The sequence below is a fragment of the Camelus ferus genome, chromosome 19 (assembly GCF_009834535.1).
Source record: "Camelus ferus isolate YT-003-E chromosome 19, BCGSAC_Cfer_1.0, whole genome shotgun sequence".
Lineage (NCBI taxonomy): Eukaryota > Metazoa > Chordata > Mammalia > Artiodactyla > Camelidae > Camelus > Camelus ferus.
Genome location: NC_045714.1, coordinates 31,617,223 through 31,632,862, shown reverse-complemented (window position 1 = coordinate 31,632,862; position 15,640 = coordinate 31,617,223). Strand labels below are relative to the sequence as shown.

Below are 15,640 nucleotides of genomic sequence, written 5' to 3'. Positions count from 1 at the left end.
CTTATCCATCACTCTCTGGCCAGTTTGGAGATGAGAGGATCCACCCCTGGAAAACCTGAATCACTCCTAGTCACCCTATATGAAGTCCACCAGTCTCTTAAGCCCTACCACGGCAAGAGCTTCCAGTTAGCTTTTTATTGCCTCACCCTTAAATTATGAACTTACAACCAAAGATCACAATCGAATATTAAAGATCAGATACTTATGGAAGTCCTCCATCATAAGATATAAAAACCAAGACTAAAGAGAAATAAAGAACTTGGAAGAAACAGAGACAATGATAGAGCAGAAGAAATGTGCAAAAAAAAACCAACCAAACAAACAAACAAAAAAACCCAGAATGTGGGGCAGAGGAAATCGCCATAGAAATAGTACAAAACTTTTAGGAGAGCAACAGAGGGGAGGCAAGCCCAGGTCAACAGCTGTGGAGCAGGCTGGAGCCAGAAGGTGGAGAGCTCTCAGAGGGCTGGGCAACCAAAAGACTATTCTGCCAGGGGGACAGGTGGAAATTACCCTGCGAGGCTCTTGGAGGGTGTGGGTAGAGTTAGGGATAGTTACAAAGCAAAGCAAGTAAATGCGAAAGAGAAATAACAATTAAGCACAGAAACAATAACATTGTACAATAAAGCAGGGATCAACTTTATGTAGTTAGAGTAACTTACACACTGAATGTGCATATATGAGTGCATGTGCATGACGCTAATGACATCGACGAACAATGTCTAAGACTGACAAGTTAGCGTACAAGACCATATTTATTAGACATAAAAAGAATTTAAAAACCAGGGAGCAGCAAGTTGAAATGTAGAGACCCTGAGGGACAGGAAGGAGGATAGAGGGGCAGGGAATTCTTGTTACTCAAGGTCAAACTTTTAGCCTCATGTGACTTTTAAAAGCTCTGAGTATTTATTACTTTTATAAACATAAAAATGAGGAATTAAAATATACGTTTTAAGCAGCCCTACTTCTGTGCACAGGTCACTGATTCAGTTTGATGTACATTTGATTAATATGAAATTTAGTCCAGCATCTGGCTGATGTCCTTGGCTGGCAGGCTCATTTGTTTAACCAAATCCATTTTCCCTTGCACAAAGAATGATTAATTCAGGCGCACTTGGTTAGAAGTCAAGCTGAAGACATTTATCATTTCCTTCTGCACCATGGAGATAGACTGGACTGCGGCTCCTGGTTGGTGAGGCTGTGTGCTTATTAAAGATGGAGTAGATGTACGTGATACTAAAACGAGCTTTTTAATTACTTTAGATTTAATGATGTACCTTTGCCATGTACTTAACCTTCAGCAAATGTTACCCTTCCCAAACCGACAGATTTGCAACTTATAAGTTTTCATGTTAAATGAAGCATTTTCTCTTTCCTCCACCCCAGAAGGGTCTTTGTTCCAAATTATAATCTTTTAAAAATAGCTGACACATTCTCCTTTGTGGGCAGATTTCAACATTTCCATCCTATGATTTAGAACTGACCCTCCTCACACCTCTCAGCCTTAGTCTGTACTTACCGAAATATTTATTTTGGATATAGTTTAATGTTTTTATTCTGCTATCTGGGTCATTCTCACTGAGGGATGGGTGGGTGGGTGAGTAGATGGAGATAGATGATAGATAGATAGGCAGGCAGACTAACAGGCAGAACCGTGCTAAGGATGTGTGGAAATACAGTTTCAGATAACAGAGAATACACCACAAGCTTTGGTCCCAATGTTTCCAGTCTATAACAGCTGAATAATGGTCAGTTTTCGAAGCAGAGACTAAATTACCATCATTCAGTTCCATCCAACGTAGTTCTCAAAACTTTTTGATGAAAATAGAATCAGTAAATGTTCCATTAGGAAGTCCTAAGATGACATCAGGATACTTTTAAATGTCCCTTTATGGTTTCTCCTTGCGGCTGCAGAGCACGAACTGCAGTGGCCAGAGTCGTGGCAGGACAGGCATTTAGAAAGTTTCTTCCTCTCTTTGAACGCGTATTAGTTGAAAGGAGTGCAGCCGAAACTGTAACCAAAGGAGGCATTATGCTTTTTATCTCAAGGAAAAGTATCGCAGGCAACAGTAGTAGCTGTTGGATCGGGCTCTAAAGGAAAAGGTGGAGAGATTCAACCAGTGAGCATGCAAGTTGGAGATACATTACTTCTCCCAGAGTATGGAGGACACCAATATAGTCTAGATGACAAGAGTTATTTCTTATCTAGAGATGGTGACATTCTTGGAAAATACGTAGACTGAAATATCACTACTGTAATGGCATCACATGGAGCTGCCCGTTCCACTGAAGTTCTGAAATCTTTTCATCATGTAAATAATCTCCACATCTCTCTTTTGTAATAAACGAATGGATATCCGAACTAATGACACCCAGGGTCTCTAAAATTTAGTTTCACTGTACTGATTGAAACATTTCCAAATAAAAATATATAAATGAAAAAAATGTTCCTTTAATTTGTACCATGGAATGACGATGAGGCGCTGGAGTTGGAGGTGGTTATTGAAGCCTGAGTATGGATGGCTTTAGTCACTCGTTGGTGCCAAAACGTTTTTTTGTTTGTTTGTTTTCTCCCTCACCCCATCCCCACCCTGACACACGTAAGAACACTTCCTAGACCAAAAATAAAATGGTCAAATAAATTAATGATACATTTTTGAATTTCGAAGATAAGAAACTACAAGACAAAATTCTAGAGGTGATGTCAGGATTAATAAATACAGTGAATTCGAAGTTGCTCTTCATGAGGAAAGAAAGTATGTGGGCAGGACTGTAGGCCTCACACCCGTGAGCTTGCCTGTGCACTGTGCTATTATTCTCTTCTGTGTCTTACTAGTCTTTGGGACCAGACTTTCTGGTTTTGAATCCTGGCCGTTTACCAGCTGTGTGTCTTTGACCACATTTCTTCTTCTCTGTGCCTCAGTTTCATTATCTGCCGGTCTATCCATTAGTCTACTTGATGCCCCTTCCAGCCTCCTCCTAGCATGATTTCTTTGCCTTCTAGAAGATGGAAGTTTTCGTTTCTAGAATCTCTTGCAGCTAGAGTTCTGGAGTTAGATCTGCTAACCCAATGCATCCCCGTAAACCTCCGAATTCACACCTAGATGACGGGGGAAGGGGGTGGGGGATGGGACATCCCTTTCTGGCTGGTGTCGGGTGTGGCAGAGGCTGCGTGGTTCTGAAACTGGCAACTGCAGTCATAGCTTCCTGACTCAACAGGCAGCTGCCCGACTGCGAAGCTTCCAAATTGTAGCAGAATCTGAGTTTGGAGCAGCCTCTGTGGCAGCAGCTTCCTGCTTCTTTATATTTCAGCAGCCCCTTCGGCTGTCCAGAGGAGGAGCTCCTAAAAGTTCAGCTCCGTGTCTGTTTCTGCAGCTTTCCCAGCAGTGATATGAACTGTGTTCTACTTCTTAATACATCTCTTTCTGCTTAAAGTAGACAAAGTGATTGACGTTGGCTGCAGCGAAAGATCAAGTTACTGCGAGAGCTGTCGTGAGGTTTAATAAGGCATTTAAAGTGCTTAAAACATCTGGCCTGCCTTTTTGTTTTTTTTAATATTCTTAGGGCTTTCTCTCAACAACCATGAACAACACAGTTCGTTGATTCATTCATTTATTCATCCATTCACTGAAACAAATATTTGCTGAACAGCTATTTTTTTTTTTTTTTTGGATGGTTATTCTCATCAAGATATGTTCCAGCTGTTTTAGGGCAGCTGAATCTAACTGAACATTAGATGTTAAATGAACATTAGAACTACCTACGAACCTTTTTATTTAAACCTTAATATGTGTGCCACATCTAAAACTTACTGAAGACAGGGAATGTGTGTGTATAGATTTTTTTTTAATTGAGATACAATTTTTATACAGTGAAGTACACAGGTTTTTATGTGTTACAACTTGGTAGATTTCTACATACGTATATACACAATTAACCAATACTCAGGTCAAGGTATAGGAAAACAAATGTATATGAAGGATTTATTGCATGCATGGGGGAGTTTTTTGGCTCCCTTTAGGAGTTAAAGTTTCAAATGCATTTGAGATTTTGCCACTCAGAGGTCAAAAATATTCAGTCATCCAGAATAACCAGTATAACCAGGTCATTTTTTTCTTTTTTCTTCTTCATAGTCCCCTATAAATGTGTACCCCTTTCTAGGTTTATGCAAGAAAACGATTTCATTTATGTGTGAAATGAAATGAATTTAAGGAGGACCTTAGGTAGCAAAATCTTTCAACGCAGTCAGGAGGAGGAGGGTATAGCTCAGTGGCAGAGTGCGCGTTTAGCGTGCACAAGGTCCTGGATTCAATCCCCAGTGCCTCAGTTAAAAATAAATTAAAAAAAAAAAAAACCTAATTACCTCCTCCCCGCCAAAAAAAAATTTTAAAAAAATAAGGCAGTAAATATCACCAGTAATAACTTTGTGAGTCATAACTTCTGCTTATCTTCTTATGATTGACATAGTTCATTGGCTAGAAGAAAGTTTAACTGCGTTCTTTAAATTAAGCTATACTGCTTTTTTCATGTGATCTCTTCAAAGAAATTGAGTATCACAAGACAGTAAAAATAGTTATTTTTCCCCGTTTTCCAAAAGAGTGCTTGGTCTGTGGGCCAGTGGCTGAACAATTAGTATTGTGGTGCTGAGGGCACGAGGGCAGCAGCACGAGCTGAGTTAGGAAGATCAAGTTCATAATTTTATTTATTTATTTTTTTAAGGGAGAGATGGTCAATATTTTTTGGCTCTGTAGCCAAAGCTCACATTCTCAAGAATCAACATTTCTCATGAGGTCCAGGGCAGAAAGAAAACGGGATAGTAAAGACTTCTTAATCATCTAGAATATAGCTGGGGAGAAACAGACATAGTTTTCAGGCTGGAGTTGTGCCATCCTGACTCAACTGATTGAAAAATGAAAAAAATGCAGCCTCAATGCTAGGTTGTTCTTTCTGTACCACAGCAAATAACTTTCTCTAAATCATGCTTTTCTTCTCAGCAGCTAACACACAGCCGGTTTTGGTTTCTCTAACTTCAGATTACATGAAGTAGAGGAAATATGACATCTCCAGGAGGTGAGGTGGACTTCATCACAGGCTGGGATGGGGCGAGGAGAAGGAGTGGGGTCATCCTCACGTGTGGAACTGGAGATACCGGAGCCAGGGTGCCCAGAGCAGGTGCTCGGTGTCCCCGAGTGCCTCCAGGGATGGCCTTGTGAAACCCACATGGGTGATGGCAGTGTGGTGGGTTAACATTGCCCGGGAAGAAGCAGACTTGTGTTTTCACCAGCTCAGGTGTCCAGAGTGACACCACAAAGAGTGAGTGGCTTCAACAGCAGGCATTTACATCTCCCAGTTCTGGAGCAAGGACGTCCAAGATCAAGGTGCTGGTAGGGTGGGTCCTTGTGGGGGCTCGCTTCCTGACTTGTCGATAGCCGCCTTCCCACTGTCCTCATTGCCTTCTTCAGCATGAAGGGAGAACTCTGTCTTCTTCTTCTTTAGAAGGGCACCAACCCCGTCACGGGGACCCCACCCTCATGATCACACCTAAACCTAATTACCTACCAAAGGCCCCACCTCCAGACACCACCACATGGAGGGTGGTTAGGACTTCAACACACAGTTCAAGTTTGTAATTTTTGAAAAACAATGGAAACAGTTGATTATAGACAAAACAACACCTGCAAAACATTCAGAGCATCAACATTTTTAATAAAACCAACTTTTAATAGTACAACTTCGAAGTTGAATGATTTTGCATAATTAACTTATCACAGAACGAAACTTACAAAAACAAAATGCAGAGTGGACATGAACTACACTTTTGAAGGTGATCATGCATGATCTGGGATCAAAGTCTAGCTTTGGGATGCTGTGGCAAGGATCGCTGGACCATATTAATGAATTAAACAGACTCATGTCACCAAAGGAATAGAAAACATGAAACGTCTATGCAGCTCATTCTTCTGCCTTCAGATGAAATCCCCATGAATCGTCCTCGCTGGTAGAATGTTGTCCATTGTAAGCCCTCCTAGAAAATGCGCTTTGGATCTGCAGGCACTCGGGCTGTGACACTGATCATTGTGTTCAACGGCCAGTTAAGAGCCTGGTGTCTTCACTTCCTCACCACCTCCCGAGTGGCCCTGGATTGCTAGTTATCTTCTCCTAGAACTCTGAGGATGTTATTCCTCTGCCTTCTTGCTTGCATTGTTGCTGTTGAGTCAGCTTCCTTATCATTCATTTATAGGTAATTTGTCTTTTCCTTGTGGGTGGTTTTAGGGTTTTTGCCTTTGACAATCTACAGTTTTATCTTGTACCTATCCATAGAATTCTTTCTATTTGTCCTGCTTGCAAATCATTGGGATTGCTAAATTTGAGAATTCATGCTTTTATCAGTTCTAAGAAATTCTCACCCATTAACTCATTGTCCATTGCCTTTCCCACATTCTGTTATCTCTTTCTCAAATTCCAATTAGATGCACGTTAGAACATTTCACTTTGACTTACACAGCTCTTAAATTTGTTTTGTTTTGTTTCTCCCATATGTATCTCTGTGTTAAATTCTGTGCAATATCTTCACATCTGATGTTCATTTTCTAATTCTCTGTCCAACAGTGTCTTATCTTCAGTTTTACCCATCTGCCGAGGTATAAATACCTATTATTATAATTTTACACTTCCTAAGCTTTTTTGTTTCCTTTTCTAATTTACCTGCTTGTTTTTCATAGTCTCTTGTTCTTTACTCAAACTTTCTATTCCCTATTTTCTTTCTTATTAACTCCATAATCTGTTTCTGTGAGTCTCATTCTGGTACTGGTTCTTTTTGTTTACTCCCTCTCAATAAAGGTAACTTGTTTCAATATGTATTTTGTGAGTATCATTTTTATTGTAAACTCATATTCCATGGAACTTTCTGTGTAGGGTTTCTTTTGAGATTTGAAGTGGGAGTACATTCCTTTAAAGAGGATCTTCACTTGCTTTCTCTAAACATATGAGGGCACATCTGTCTGAACCATACTAAAATAAAGCCCTGGCTTAGAGGGTTTTAGACCACAGAATAGTGTCAACTCAGGCCACAAACAGATGTGAGGTCTGGCTCATGGTTAACTCTCTGGAGAGATGGTTCCATTTCTCCCCACTCAGAGCAAAGCCAAAACAGACAAGTTTTTTGTTTTTGTTTTTGTTTTTTACTGAATCCTTTTACAAGGTATGTTTTGTTCTAGTTCATCTTTTCTCTGAGGGTGGAACATCAGGGCTCTCAGCCCTGTGCAGTGATCTCCTTTCAAGCACCCCATCTTGCCACGATCTAGGCTTTGTATCCTGAATGCTGTGTGGCCATTGAAGCTGAGCCACCGGCTCAGGATTCACTTACCTCTTGGAACACCCGCTCTTGTTTTGTTTTTGGTCTCTAGGGACTTTCTTCACTTTATTCCAGCTCAATCATGCATTTTAAGAGATTTTTTTAAAGTATTTTAGCCAGCATTTTTAGATATTTGGTAACAGGAAGGATTTTTCATGTCCTTGTAAAGATGGAAATTCAGTTCCATATTTGCACCCACTCTTAGCCCTCGTGTAGCTCATGTTTCCGTGTTAGAAACATGTTCAACACAAGTACATCCTGAGCCTCTCACAGCCCATATTTGCTGCCATTCAGTCAGCCTCAGCTTTCATTTCTCTGCTGTTTATAAGCCTTTTCTGCATAGGTTGTATATTACGCTATTTTAAATTTTTATTTGTGGCTTTTTTCCCCACTTCCTCTGAGTTTTCCATGTTCTCTGAAGTTATTTGTTACAGAATAGGGGGCTCAAAGCTTTGCCCTTCTTCAGATTCAACTGTCAGTGGGAAGAGGAAGGCGAGGGAAGGAGACTGAGCAGTGAGGAGCTCCTGGAGCTGCTCATTGTATTTCCCAGGCTCGTCTTGCTTTTGAAAATGTAACTCAGCCCTTCAGTTCTGACTCAACCAGCAGTTCTTATGTGAACCCAAGATCTATCTGCCTAGTTTCTCAGTCTTTTTTTTTTTTTTTTTAAGGTAGCTGGTCTCTCTTTCTTCAGTGTATTTATTAACCTAAACTTTTCCCTGAATCTCTTCACTTGATTTCCATCTACTTCCAAAAACCACCACCACCATCAGGCTCCCTGGAGGTTGAGTCATTTCAGTCCCGCCCACTCTCTGGTGCTGGTGCTCCTGGGGGGATGTGGTGGGGGACAGCTGGAGGGCTCCGGCAGCCTGGGCTTCTGTGTTTGACATGCCCACACACTGAGGCACCTGCTGTTTCCACCCACGCTGGGATCGTGTTTGCTTTGCTGAGCATGCACTTGGGACCTCTCTGCAGTCACAGTCCTACTGCTGTGAGATGGGTGGTGTTCACTATGATTCACCCCGTCAGCTCTGACGCCAGGATGGGGCAGTAGTTATTGGTAAAGGTGATGTTCCTTCCAGTCGGGGATAAATGCTTGTTTGTCTGGACTTTTGTTATGATATGCATTTATCACTGCAAAGTAGACATATTGGAGCATTTACAATTCACTTTTTAAAATCCCAGATGCTAGAGAGGAGGGTATAGCTCAGTGGTAGAGTAAATACTTATCATGCAAGAGGTCCTGTGTTCAATCCCCAGTACCTCCATATAAATGAACGAACGAATGAATGAATAAACAAACAAACAAAAGCTAATTACTCCCTCCAAAAAACAAAAAAATTTTTTAAAAAATCCGAGATGCTAAATGACAAATACCCTAATACATGTAACAACTCTCGTCACTATGGTAGTTATAAAGTAGCTTTTATTTCTTGAGCACTTACTGCAAGCTAGGCTTTATATTAATAAATCATTTAATTCTTACAACAGCCCTATAAAGGAAGGAGCTATTATTATCCCCATTTTAAAGATGAGGGCTACAATGGAATACTATTCAGCCATAAAAACCGACAACATAACATCATTTGCAGCAACATGGATATCCCTGGAGAATGTCATTCTAAGTGAAGTGAGCCAGAAAGAGAAAGAAAAATACCATATGAGACCACTCATATGTGAAGTCTAAAAAAAAAACATAAATACAAAACAGAAACAGACTCATAGACATAGAATTCAAACTTGTGGTTACCAAGGGGACGAGAGGTGGGAGGGGACAGACTGGGATTTCAAAATGTAGAATAGATAAACATGATTATACTGTATAGCACAGGGAAATATATACAAGATCTTGTGGTAGCTCACAGCGAAAAAAAAATGTGACAATGAATATATGTATGTTCATGCATAACTGAAAAATTGCACTCTACACTGGAATTTGACACAATATTGTAAAATGACTATAGCTCAATAAAAAAAAGTTAAATAAATAAATAAATAAAGATGAGGGCGTAGAAATCCAGAGATGTTAAGTAATTTGTCCAAGGTCACATTGCCAGTAAGTGGCCATCGTAGGACTCAAATGCAAGTCTTCTAAATACAAAGTACACACTCGCCAGCATCTTATTTGTCAGGACAAAAGCATTCAGAGTTCTTTTTGGGGGTGGGGGTGGGGGAGGTAATTAGGTTTATTTATTTATTTGTTTATTATTATTTTTTAATTGAGGGACTGGGGATTGAACCCAGGACCTCATGCATGCTAAGCATGCACTCTATCACTGAGCTATACCCTCCCCCCTCAGAGTTCTGATCTATGACTATGAGCTTTTTTTTTTTTTACCAAGGCCAGAACTTAAATCCACATTAGTCTGTCCTTTAAGGTAACAAATCTGAGTGTATATTGAAACCGTGATGCCTGCCATGGCATAGAACCGACTTTGGAATCCCCTTGTGAGAGCTGCTTTCAGAATCCGCATGTGAAACACAAGAAAAGCAATTTCCTTTTGGAACTAAACCTTGCTTCTCATGCCATGTTACCCTGCATGATCACCCACGTCATGGGCCAGATTTCACTCCTAATGCCTCTTGACATTTTCCAAAAAGGTAATTCCATCCTCTGAGGATGGAGATGTGCCACCCATGAGGACATCCAGAAGAAGCTTCCAGAGCAAACAAGGACACTTTCTAAGAGGCTCCAACACGTTCTCAGTAATGTCAGCATTTTTAAAATAAGAGCTTGCCTCCCCTCCCTGGGGGTGATTACTCTGCAGGGGGAATCACTCAGCTACATGTTTATATTCTGGTGTATTTGTTTACAATTCAAGCTGTTCCTTCATAGATACACTTGATTTTGATTTGATGTGAAGTGAAATCTGTTTACACAGATACAAACATAAACACGGCCGTGTGTAGAAAATCATCGGACTTCCCTCGTCCGTCACAGTCCCAGAAAGTCTTTCTGCTGGTGTCAACCCTGGAACTGGCTTTGTTTTGATACGAATTCTGTTCTGTTCCTCTTTAAATCTTAAAATTAGGAAATATTAACTTGCTGATTTGGACAGATTGTGAGTAGGCCCTCATTCCTCTTCGAGGAAAAAGAATCAGGTTTCTGCTTCCCCAGCAAAGGGGAATGATCTTCTTGCTAAATGTGTCTCCAGCAACACTTCAAGCATCATTTTAAAAGTGCTTTTTTTTTTCTTCTTCTTACAGTGGAGGTTCAGGTTAAAGTTTCCAAGCATCATCTTAATTAGCAGCTCACATTTAACTTAAGTCCGCTGAAGTAAACAGTCATATTCAAAAATAGCAGTGTTGCCATGGCAACCTAGATCCGAATCATTTGCTTTTTCTTTCTGCTCACAATTGTTCCTTACTATCTAGGCCAGGCTATGAAACAAATCTGCTGAAACATCCCATGTAAATGAGATTTTAAAAGCCATTGGGTTGGTGGGCGGAAAACACTAAAATGATTGCTCTAAATGTTCCTGTGAAGCTGCAGATTCCTAATGGCTCCTGAAGGAGGGTCTCTCAGGTCCCTTGTTTGACGGCCTTGTCATCCCTCCTGAGGGCTCCTTATGCCCAGAGCGTGGATGGGGTCGAGGGCTCACAGGTCCTGTTCCAGCTCTGGCTAAAAGGCTCTGGTCCAGAAAGTGAAAATTGGACCAGGCAATTCCCCATGGCTTTTCTAGCTATAAAAGGGTCAGCTTCTGTTCCATTAACTTGGTTACTACTTAACAAAATGCAAAACCAAGCTGTTTTAAATCAAGCCTCAGGCTAAACCTCCGTCTCACTGTAAAGGAGAGAATTGTTAAGCATTTTTAGGCTCCTTTGGTTCCTAAACTTTGATTATGAATCATCTAGGGAGGCTTTTGAACCCCCTGCCTTGCCATCATCTCCCACATGTACAGCTATCACTGGTCCCCGTTATGGCAGTGGTATAATGGTAGCCATAGGAAGATGACTTTAATGAAGAAAATGAATGAGCAGACTAGCCTTTTTCATGTTCTCTTTGCCAGCCCCTTCATCAAGTGACTCTGGAGACTTGGTCCTTATCTCAATTTTCTTATTTGGAAAATGAGACTGTGTAAGCTGAGCGCATCCCCCACTCCCCCGGATGAGGCTTGGTGTATGACTCTTTTTTATTAAATGGACTAGGAACACAGTACCACTTTTTGGTGGTGATAAGCGACACCATGACGTTTGTTTTGCTTGAGAAGTTTTGCCATCAAAACAAAAAGAGAACGCAAAGCTTCTCACAAAGTCTTTTTTTCACCTTCACATTTTTTTTATACCTTTTAGACTGGAACAATCTAGTCAAGAGATTAATTGGAGAAAAGTCAGGCAAAGATACTGTTTTCCTTGCAGTTCATTTTGTACACTATTAAAAAGAAGATGGAAAAGAGACAAAAACCCAGTAGAAAAATGGTAAAGATTATGAACAGGCAGTTCACCGTAAGGAAACCCGAGTGGCCCGTGATGTACCGAAGAGCCACTCAGCCTAACGAGTCATCAGGGAAATGTGAGCCCAAATAAGGACACACAACTTGAACCGCCTGACAGTTATCAGGCTTTGGCAAAGCTGCGGAGAAGCAGGAAAACCTAGACACTGCCGGTGGGACTATAAATGCTACAACCAGTTTGGAGAGCGATTTGGCAGGAACTAGTGAAATTGAAAACGCACGTCTCCTTCAACTCAGCAATTCCACTTCTGGGTGTATTTCCAGAGAAAGCTTCCCACAAGTGCACAGGGGCTCGGTCAGGCCTTGTCTGTGATAGTGAAAAATCAGACACAGCCTACATGTCCTTCAGCAAGAGAACGGATGAAAATTAATGCCGCAGGTTCCTATATTAAAATACTATAAAGCAGATGCACATATGTGTATACCAACAGTGGCTAGAAGTAAGAAAGCATAAGGCTGAGTGAAAAAAAGCAAAACTTTGTACATTGGAAATAAAATTAAAGTGACCATCACACACAAAGCAACGCTCTGTCTTGAGTATGGATACATATATACGTAAGGTATTAAAAACGGGCTGGAAGGAATCAGTTTATGTGTAGAAGTGGTTAACTTTAATTGAATTGTCTAATTCTTTCATAAGAAAAAAGACTTGAAGCAAATATGACCATATGTTAATTGTCAATTTGGAGTGGTGTGAACTTGGATGTTATAATTCCCTGTAATTTTTAGAACATTTTAATTTCTTAAGAAAAAAACATAAAATTCCAAGGTAAAGGAAAGGTAACTCACAAATCAGACAGTACAGACTGACCTTATTAATTGCCCTGGGCACTTAATGTTAGGGCTGTTCACTCATCGCACTTACTTTTGTACTTCTCCAGCATCGTTTTATTTCTCAGCGGTTGCCTTTTAGAGGCCTCTGTCCCCTGTGCTTTGCATCTGTTCGTCATTAAGATGAAAGGTGACAACATGGGTGATTCATCCAGTTTTCGCTTTCAGATGTAAACATGTACAGACGTAGATGTGATTTCCAAAGCACCTGACCAGACCATTCACCCTTTGAAGTATTAATTTGGATTAAATATCTTGATGTTCACAACTCCCTGCCCCTCTTATGAGTATGTGGTTTTTGTCCTTTAAAGAACAGTTGCAAATTCTAAAACGTATAAACCATCGGGGTTGCAATCAGGCAAAAGGAGGCTTAAGCTGGTTGATTTTTTTTTTTGACATTAATTTTATGTTATTAATAAGATAGGAAGTAAGTTGCCTCCAAGGTTGGTATTATTCCTGGGAGGGTTGCAGACAGTTGCAACCAGAAAGAGGAATCTAAGCAGGTTGCTGTTGGGGTGAGTGAATTGAGGCCCTTCACTTGCAGGGCAGTAATCAAGATGTTCTTGGACAGCAAGGGGGTAGGAGAAATGCCAAGTGTGAAAAAGAGGGGAAAGGAAGAGAGGATTGTCTCAGAGCAGGCGAACAAATCCATGGAAGGGTTACCAAAAGCGAAACAACAAAAGTCTGTAGAAATGTTATTTATACCACAGACTGGGATTATTTCTGGCATCAAAACTCAGCCCCACCCCCACCCCAGGAATGGGCAGTGGAACATCTCACTGTTGACCCAGACATATCTGCCTCACTCCTCCAGCATCAGCTCGTGTGTGCACTGTATTCATGATATCTGTAGTCACATCATGGATTGTGTAATCCAGGGCCCTTCTGAGAGTGCAAGAGGGTGCTATTAATAATTAATTAAGACAACAGGCAATAAACCAGGGTTGTCCTGGGCAAACCTGCCAGTCACCCTGGTGAATACTGGTCACCCTAGTAATAACACACAAATAAACAAATCATCTATCGTTAGATGCTGTTAGGTTTGTATAGGAAGTATAAGGCAAACAAGGGAGTTAGGGACAGCCAGGGTCTAGGGGAGTGGAGGAAGTACAATTTTAAATAAAGTGGTCAAGGAAAGTATGGTAGACTGAATAATTGTTCACCAGTAATCTCTGCCTCTCCCTACAGTAGAATTTTCCATCATTCTTTAGAAATCAGGCTTGGCCATACAACTTAACAATAGCAATGATATGTGAACAGAAGTGACAGGGCTCACTCAGTGACCATCTTCACTGTGCTCTTTTCCCTCCGCTGCACAGTCACTAAGCAATACTGAGACAGTGGCTGCCCCCTTGGCCTGGGTTCCAGGGTAAGGGCAAGGATGATAGAGATCTGCTTGTAGTATGACACAGAGTGCAAGTAATAAGAAATAATCCCTTGTTGTTTTATGCCCACTGAGAGTTGGGGCTTGCTTGTTATGTAGCATAACCCAGCCCAGCCTAACTAATACAGAAAGCCTCACTGAGGACGTCACATCTGAGCAGAGACAGGAAGGTGGGGAGGAAACCAAGCATGCAGACGTGTGGAGAAAGCATGTTCCACGTGGAGGAACAGCAAGTACACCGGTTCTGAAGAGGGAATGAATGTTCTTGATGTACTCAAGAATCAGGAGAGAAGCGGATTTCTCGAGCAAACGATGCAAGGCAATCTAGCACCAGTCTCAGTTCCATGAAGCCTGTAGGGCTGGAGGTAGGACTTATTCTTGTTCATCCAGTGATCCTGTTCACTCCTCTTCTCCTGCACAGAATACGGAGTCGGGTGGCAGGAATGAGAGGAATAGAAGAGGGTATTGAGGAAAAGGAAGTGAGATCTGGAGCAGGAGGATGCAGCCTAGCAGAGCGGGGCCCCAGATCCTTGGGCCACAGCCCCTAATATGCTAAAATTGGTGTCACCTGTGTAGAGACCTTCTGACAACTGTCATGAAGGAGATGAGTCACTGCAGCCAAAGTGTGCCAATAAGTGACCACTGATGACCAGGACATGCCCCCTCCTCCCACTCACTTTGTCCTCATGCCCGTGACTTTTTCCTAGAGCCACACAGAACCCAGGGAGCCTCCAACAGACAAACCATGGCAGCAGGGCCACTCTCAGGAGTGTGCCGTGCAGCGCCCTAAGAGAGGGGTGGCTCCCTCTCCAAGCAACACAGGCGACCATACAAACCACATATTCCTTCTTTCCTTAAATCCTGATAACTCTCCGTATTTTTTATTAAGTCTCAGCTCTGTACAACCTTAGAATCACAGATCCTCCCAATTAGCAGTTGCTGGTAAAAGAAACTGTGGACAAATAAGGCAGAGTGGGTGGCTACTGATGCTGGTGCACGAAAGAGACAGAATTCTAAATATCAAATCCACTTAAAGGAAACTTGTTAAAGTTGAAGGCTAAAGTGTTTCATAGAGAGAAAATCCTGCAGTGCATTTATCAACCACAGAAGTAGCCGTGGAAGATTCGCTGGAAGAAACCCCCATTAAATACCTGGGCTTCTGAAGGCTAATGGCATCTCGCAGAACGCAACCATTAATCTCCTGCTCCCTGCTAACTGTTGGTCTTGGATTACTGAACTCCAATTAGCGTCTATGACTCCTAAAGACATAAACATATTTTTAGATTTATAAGAATGTCAAACATCTTTTTGTTATCTCTTCTCTCCTTGGTTGAAAGAAAATTTAACAAACAGATGCTCTGATGGCTAGGTGACCTTGAAGCAATGCACACAAAAGCATTGTTAGATCGAGTCCCGGCCTTCTCCCTTTCTTCTGGCAAATCCTAAAGAAATCTATTCATGCTGGAAAGCATATTGAAGTAAAAAAGAAATTTCATCCAGTTTAAATAATGCTAAAATCATTGGAACTCGGGAGGAAGAAAGCCATCTCAAGGTCTGAGAGGGAAGGAATGTATGGCGCGAATAAGAACCAGCAAGAAGGGCGTTCACTGTGTGGGGACG

At 41.4% G+C, this 15,640-nt stretch overlaps 1 protein-coding gene and 1 pseudogene across 3 annotated transcripts in view; both read left to right on the top strand.

Moving 5' to 3' along the window:
• The window catches only part of SHLD1 (shieldin complex subunit 1), a 65,403-nt gene that overhangs the window by 37,883 nt on the left and 11,880 nt on the right, over positions 1–15,640 (top strand). The window lies entirely within an intron of this gene.
• Positions 1,626–2,369, top strand: LOC102506659 (annotated as a pseudogene).